Source organism: Callionymus lyra, chromosome 7 (assembly GCF_982586985.1).
Source record: "Callionymus lyra chromosome 7, fCalLyr1.hap1.1, whole genome shotgun sequence".
NCBI lineage: Eukaryota > Metazoa > Chordata > Actinopteri > Syngnathiformes > Callionymidae > Callionymus > Callionymus lyra.
The window spans coordinates 6,482,077-6,490,095 of record NC_141824.1 but is presented as its reverse complement, the minus strand read 5'-3'; the positions used below and the strand labels follow the sequence as shown (position 1 = coordinate 6,490,095).

The following is an 8,019-nucleotide window of genomic DNA, read 5'->3' as shown; positions in this document are numbered from 1 at the left end:
AGCATCGTTGAAAAAAGGAAAAAAAAAAAAAACGTTGATTAGAATTTAAGTTGAATTGATAGGCAGAGGAGACGGTTACACGACCGGGTAACCCTGGGGAATTCTGAGTAGGGGTGGAGTGTAGCTGGCTCCCTCTACAGGGCATCTGACGTTTTTCCAGATTCCTAAACTAGTTAGGATGCTTGGCCAATGGGTGATTATGGTAGACGTACTTTTTCAGTAAGCCAAGTAGCTATCATAAATTGGGGGATATGTGGTGATGGAGGGGTCTCTCCCAATATCCTGTTCTGAAGACTCTGCCAGCCGGTGTGTAGGCCAGTTAGATCTCATTGTGTTCGGTGTCGAGGGGCTCCACAGGTATTTGGCAGTATAGTCAGGGCTAGTTAATTTTTCCGAACAATCACGGTGATGGATAAATTCTCATTGGTGATTAGTTTAGAGTTAGTTCGACGGGGGTTGAAATAGAATGGATGAGTTGAGGGGTCTCCTATCCAGGGTGTTTGGAAGCTAATTGAGCGGTCGAGGGGCTCCTGCCATTATGACTTCAACACTTTAGACACGACAGGCAGGACTAGAGTCTCGTTCCACGTAGCATAGTTTGTCTCTCTGGCCTGTTTTGGTAAAATACTGTTGTCGTCGTGTTGTTTGTTTAAATTGTCTGTGTCTGTATGTTTGTATCTTTTGAATATTTTTCTCGCTGCGATACTTGTAAAAATTAGCATTCATTTGTGTGAGATCTCTGACTTTCTGTGACTCAGCTGAGAGTCCAGGTTCGTGTGTCTTTGGACACTATCTCTTGCTGATAAGAACACTGCTTCTTGGCAGACGTTGTTACTTGTCAGCTGCTTCAAGTTCGAATGAGCTCCGAAAGAGTTTTTTCCTTGTTGGTGGGAGTGGTTTCGCTTGGAGGTTGAACTTCTAAGACTTCCTTCTTTTCCTCACCGACCCTCCCGTTGTATTCATGTGTTCTCTAGACGCACATTCTTACGTCATCTTGAATTCTATTCACTATTGGGTTTGATTACTTAATTATGGTATATATGAATATACAGTTAATTAGTGGTATAATGGGTTTAAGAAGAAAAACAAACCAACTCACATTTCAATTTTCTCCTTCTTCTGCTACATCGTCAATCGATCAACTCACAATTGGTCACATTGCGTGTAACTTTTGTGTTTTGTCTAAAGCTAATACTGCTTATCTGAAACAAGTGTGTCACTGACTGCTTGCACGTGTGTACGTTTGTTGATATCTAGTTCCTGTTTTCTCTTCTTCTTCTCTCAATTTCTGATCTTTGGTGTTGTATTTGCTATGCTGCCCCCTGCTGGTTTTCTCTTTGTTTACTTCTTAGTTGACTTCTGTTCTGACTCAATTGGTGTAATTATTTAATTACTAATTAATTTAATCAATTGCAGTTTATTCTGTTTTCTTAATTTTTCAATTATTACTTTAAATCAATTTTATTATTTTAACAATTAGTCATAAATTTACTATTTTTAGTAAATTAAGGATTGGATTTTTATCTTTTAATTATTGGAGGAATATTAAGTAAGATGTTGTATTTGGTCTTTAGACGGTCACTCTTATTCCTCTTTGTCAATTGTGCTATATATATATGCAACTAATTAGGAAGTTAAATAAATAATAAAAAATAAATACTAAGTTGTTAATTGACAATTGTTTTGACTTGAATCATTTTAATTAATTAGTATATATGTGATTAGATCTAATTGCATTTATTATTTTCAAATTATTCCATTTTATTTTTATTATTATCTCGGATTTTATAATGGATTTTAATTAGTTAATTGAAGTTTTGGTTCTTAATTTAGATTTTTAAATTCTTCCTCTTTTATATTTTCATTTAATTATTTTTTGATAATCGCTTCTTTACTTATTATTATTATTATTATTATTTTTAGCATTATTATTAATATCATTAATATTATTATTAATTTGTTCTATTCATTTATTGACAAGACAAAAGTAACTATTACTACAGGTGAGTTAAAGCTCCTGACAGGGAAGAAAAATAAGAAACTTTAAACTCTGTTTTAACTTAATGGTAATTAATTACACAAAGTGCCCTTATTGAGCTCTTGAGCTAGCCAGATACAGCTAATTAGGATTCAACTTAAAGACTTAAAAGAGCTTCTCTAAAAATAGAGAAGATGATAGTTGATGATAGTTCTAGGGTCCTATCATAGCTCCCTATTGGCCACTGGCTGGAGTGCATGGGTGTGGCAGGAGAAGAGGACGAGGGGATGGAAACAAACAAAGAATGTTGGTCAACAATGGCGCATTTTTGGCTTTTAGTCCAGGAACTTTGGTCCAGTTCCCTATTGATGACACCTACGATTGAAGCAATCTTTCTGAGCTGAACAAACAAGAACTCAACCTCAACAACTCTCCACCAAGAATGAACTTCTGCTCCAGAGAGGGAGGAGCTGTACTGGTTCAACGTGATTGAACATCTGATTTCTCTGATCTTGAAAAGACTTTTGAGACTTCATTCCTATGATCCACCTTTGGACCCCCCACGCTGCACTAAGAACTATATCTGGGATGATGATGAACGTGATGATGAAGACAAACGATCTGGTCACAAACATGAACTTGACTCTTGTCTGCGTGACATTTTTGTGGTCCTGATGGTGAGGCTGCAGAACTAACAAACGAACAAGGTTCTCTATGCTCTCTGACACTTCTGTCCCTCGTGTTGCTCTGCTGTGGTTGCTGGTGGAGAAGCTAGGTTCTATATATTATATATATATATATATTATATAGATATTATAACAGGGCCCTGAGATACATGATTAAGAAATGCAAAGTTGTTTGTGATTTGACGAAAAAGTAGACAAATCTAGCCTGTAAGAGACATATCTTCCTGAGTCTAAAATGTAACAGTAAAAAAGTAAATCCCAAAATAACATACTCTGATTGCTCCACTCAGAGCTATGATGAAAGCAGCCATAAGAAAACTAAACAAAAACTTGTGTGGTCGACTGATGCAGAATTTTATTTAAACTAATTAAAAGTGACTCTGTCTAGAGCTGCTGACTTGTCACCTCCAGAGACTAGACTATAGAGACTAAAATACTGTAGGAGGAAAGGTCAAAGAAAAAAATAATAGATTAAGAGATAAATTAAAAGAAACACTGAGAAATATAAATATGACATTCTTCTCTCTAGAAGAATAAACCAAATAACTATAGACTAATAGGAAATCTCCTTGAAGTGAATATTTGAAACTAGTTAAAATAAGCAAAAGAGTTATCTAGAATAGATACTGTATTTCTGTTGTGGGTAAATAATTAAAGAGCTATGACTGACACCTGATCTAATTAACCATTACATTCATAAAACACATTTGAACTCACACAATACTCTCGGACATTCACATAGATATTACAAATAACACTGAGCTCAGAGATAAAAAAAACAAACACATGACAAACTTTAACAGACATCCACAGATCAAAGTTATGAATACACAACTCGTGACACACACACAATATCCTCATCATCACCTGAATAGATTCAAAACTGACCTTCTCATAACTTCTGATCATTCTTATCCTGTTAGAGGTGGTGTTGAGAAGCTCCAGAGAGGGAGAAATAAGAAGCCACTGTCCACTGCAGACTTAAATATATCATAGAAGGTAAACAAGAAACATGAGCCAGCATGAGTAAAGCTAAAACTTGACTAGCAAGTTTAAATGTAGTTTAGGAAACTACTCTTTGGACATGTGGTGATATAGTTAAGATGTGTAAATTACCAAACACAAGAAATCATGATTTAAGATAAATACAACTTCCCTCAAACTAATAAGACTTTACTTAATGCTAAAAGAAGGAACATAGTGGTGTTATATATTTAAAAGGACATTCAATCGGACAAAATATCAAAAGGTAATCGCGCGGCAGATGCATTGGCAAAACAAACCGCGGGTTATCAGCCACAAGGGCAAATGATGGTGGTTCCAGCTGAAGAAATGGATGAGCAGTCATCTTGGTCAAAAATTCTTCACATTCAATCTCAAGCATCACCTGAAGAAATTTCAATGTGGATAAATCAAGGCTCAGGGAAAACAGAAGAAGGTGTCTGGTGTAAAAGGGGACGCCCGGCTGCACCAGTAGCCTATCTGAAATCTCTAATCCTTGAGGCACATGGTCCTACACATGTAGAAAGAGAAGAAACAATTCGAAGATTGGACAATTGGTGGCATCCATTTAAAAACCAAATGGTGAAACAAGCACTAATCTTGTGTAATGTTTGCAATCAAGCTGCAATTAGGCCTACTCTCAAACCACTACCAGGACTAACACACCCTTCAGTTTTCTTTCCAGGACAAATGGTTGTTATCGACTATACTGACATGTTGGTCCCAGTTTCTGGATACAGGTACCTGTTGGTGATGGTGGACGCCTACTCAGGATGGCCAGAAGCATATCCTTGCCAGAAAGAAGATGCAAAAAGCGTCTCTAAACATTTGGCTAAACATTACATTCCAACTCATGGTTTTCCCCATTGTCTGAAAAGCGACAATGGCACGCATTTCAAGAACACCCACTTACAACAGGTGGAGCGCCAATTGGGCCTCAAACACAAGTTTGGTTCTGTTTACCACCCCCAGTCACAGGCACAGGTGGAGAAAATGAACAGGACGTTGAAGGACAACCTCAACCGAGTCATGATAAGTACCGGAGTCAACTGGCTCGCGGCACTACCAATGGCACTGATAAGTGTTCGAATGTCTGTTAATACCCGGACGGGCTACTCTCTATTCGAACTCCACACAGGTCGCTGTTTTCCAGGACCCCACGCTCCATTACCAATATCAAACCTAAAGGGTAAGACAACACACACGCCATTTGTCTCAACTGTACAGTTTCTTGGCTCCAGGTTCTCCAAGCAGACTGAAGAGGTCCCCAAGCAACCCGTCCCACTGCAGGTCACCCCGTGTGTCTACCTGAAGGCGCTCAAGCGAAAGTGGACGGAACCACGCTGGACTGGTCCTCATCGCGTACTGGAAAGGACGTCTCACGCCCTCCGGCTGGAAGGCAAAGGAGACACCTGGTTCCACCTGACGCAGTGTGCAGCTGACCCCGAGAGCTGTGACAAACCCCTCCTCAACGTCAACGCCCACACCCCATCTACAACCCTGCCCCCCACCAACGTCGTCCCCGTCAACCTGGACAATCCTTCATCGACCCCGTCATCACTGTCTAACGTCTGACTGCTTGGCATGGCACCAAGAGTCGTGTGAGGAATTTTCCCTGCATCAACAAGTGCCGCAGGTTTTTTCCCACACACTGAGCACTGAACACTGTCCTGATCAAGAAAAGGTGCAAGACCTCCTTGAATCCGCTGTTTCATTTTGCACTCTTTGAGTTTCGTTGCGTTCTCTCGCATTTTTAATAATTTAGCTGTTGCACACTTAGTATTACCCATGGCTACCAGTATTCCTCGACATGTAATACGCTTGCATGTTTCTCAGGCGATAATTTTAAAGGGTTTTAAAATTTGTAGCAAAACGTGTTGAACCTAAAGACAGTGGGTTGTGACTCATATTTTAACATGGGTGTAAATACACTTGTAACTGTATGGAGTAAACATAAACAAACAAAAACAACATCAACAAATAAACCTACCATAAAAGGTATCTGCACTAACACGCTCAGGAAGCTAAAGTTGGCCCCAACAGAACTTGACTTAATACAATTAAGGCTCCACTGATGTTTTTGTTGACATACTCGCGCCTCTGCAGCAGTAGAAGGATTTCTCCACATTCTTGTAGGTGATTCTGAAGCGGGCAGGATAAGCAAATCCGAAGCGAACCCCGTCCACTCCACGAAACCGACTCTTGACGTCATTGAACGCCGCGCGTGCTTTGGCAACACTTGTCGGGTCAGGAAACACTGAGATGCTGACTCCGTCCACACTGATGCGTTGTTTGATCCGAGCGAGTCTCAGGATGTTTTCACAGTCTTGGAAGTAGTGAACGCGGGCTATGATGGTGTTTGACCGGCGTCCCTCTGTAGATCCAGGCGGGGAGAGACGGTTCTGTCCAGGAGCGTCCTTCAGATCAAAGGCTGCAGAAGGACACAGACTCGGTGTTGCATTCACGGGTCTCCGGGATTCCGACGATCCTTCCATTGTTCCTCCGCGACCTCGCCTCCAAGTCCTCGCATTTATTGTGAAGTTGGTCCACGACCCCCGTGAGCCGCTTCACCTCCTTCTTGAGTGAAACAACATCATCCGTGCACGTTGACAAACTTTCTTCCACATCCTTCACCGTAGCTTTCATGGCGGAGAGTTCAGAGGTCAGAGTTCAGAGTTGATCGTCGACCTGTATTCTTTGAGCTCCGCTCTCGCTGCACCAATATCCGCTGGAATCACCGCCATCTCACTTTCCAACACTGCGCCAACTTCTGTTTGAAGGATTTCAAGTAAATCCTTGCGCACCGAAGATAGTAGTTCCATCTTGAGCGATTCAGTGACCGACGCGTCGGGTGCGGAGACACTCCTTCTCAGGAAAGCTACTTCAATGGAGCTCGGGGCTAAAGTCGGCGTCGAAGGCGAAGGCCTCGTGGCTTGAGTCGCTGTTTGCCCACCTTTGCTTGATTTACCAGCCATTTCAAAGTTTCGGTTTTTAGGCATATGGTTTAGCAAAGGTAAAATTCGAATGTTTTCCAAAAAGTGCGCTGAAAAAATTACTTTTATATAGTCGTTCTGTGGAGCTCCAAAAAACATGTCTACTCCATTGCTATGCTCAACAGCGCCCCTAAATATTCAGGTTTTTAACAAAATACAAACACATATCTCTACTAGTCTCACAAATCAATGAATCTGACAAAGAAAAGTTTCTGCTTCTGAATCCTTTAAGCAGAAATGATGCCAAACTTGATGGTTTGTTAGAGCAAATGAATCCTAAAGCTTTAGTTAAGGATGAACTACTCTAATGGAAGTCTTCAGTGGTTCATGAGGCTTAATCTCACCATTACTGCTAAACTCATAGAAACGTTTGAAATTTAACCATGTTGTTATGAACCAACAACCACTCTGATCATATTCCTCTCAATACTGCACAAGGAAGTAAAGAAGGATCATCAATGACAGAGAACATATGAAGTGAATCATTATTCTCTGTCTGCTTCACACTCAGGAAGGAATATCACAACTCTTCATCATGGTTAGTGACACCAAACACTTTAGTAACACATTTCTTAAGTTAAGAACTATAGAAATGATCCCTGAAAGTATAGTCTTAACTTATCTCTGCACCAACATCACACTCCATCCTCACACCAAACTATTATAGTGACGGTTGATTTTGTATTTATTATTTTTCTTCTGCATTCATTAATTTGAACAAACATGATACTGTGTGATTCACATTAAATACACAACATGAAATGTATTTTCAAATCAAACACATGCACCACAATACTTTCAAACTAGGTTTCTACATTATTTAAAACACACAAAAAGTGAAGTCAATATTATAATAAACAAAAGTCAATTAATAAAATACTTTGTAAGTATTGAAAGTGCTTTGTACTTCTTAGCTTGATGAAGCAGTGTCATTATTTTTAAGTGTCCACTAGATGGCGGTCTCTGCACTATTTTCCATTGTTTTGAACAACTTTTCTAATGAAACATAATTTTTAAACTGATGGCGCCACCTACTGACCTCTAAACAACATGACACTGTTTCATTTGGCTTCATCAACACATCACTATTAAATACACAACATGAAATGTATGTTTATATCAAACACATGAACCATAAAGCTTGCACACACATGGGGTAAAGTCAATATTATAAGAAACAAATGTCATTTATTGAATCATTTTGAGTAAAAAATTCTTTATTTCTGTGAACTACACTACAAAGAACAAGCACTTTTCTGGACTGATTTGACATCTGTGATCTATGAGGTTTAGATCTGGAGACTGACTAAGAGACTCCAGGTCCTTACAATGATTTTTATGAAGCCATTCCTTCAACACA

The 8,019-nt window shown here is 39.5% G+C and overlaps 1 non-coding gene across 1 annotated transcript; it reads right to left on the bottom strand.

The window, feature by feature from the left end:
* Positions 1 to 7,061: 7,061 nt before the first annotated feature.
* On the bottom strand, positions 7,062 to 7,274 carry LOC148074900 (small nucleolar RNA U3). Its single transcript, XR_015711890.1, has one exon. It is a non-coding gene; the product is annotated as a small nucleolar RNA U3 (small nucleolar RNA).
* Between the last annotated feature and the right edge of the window lie 745 nt (positions 7,275 to 8,019).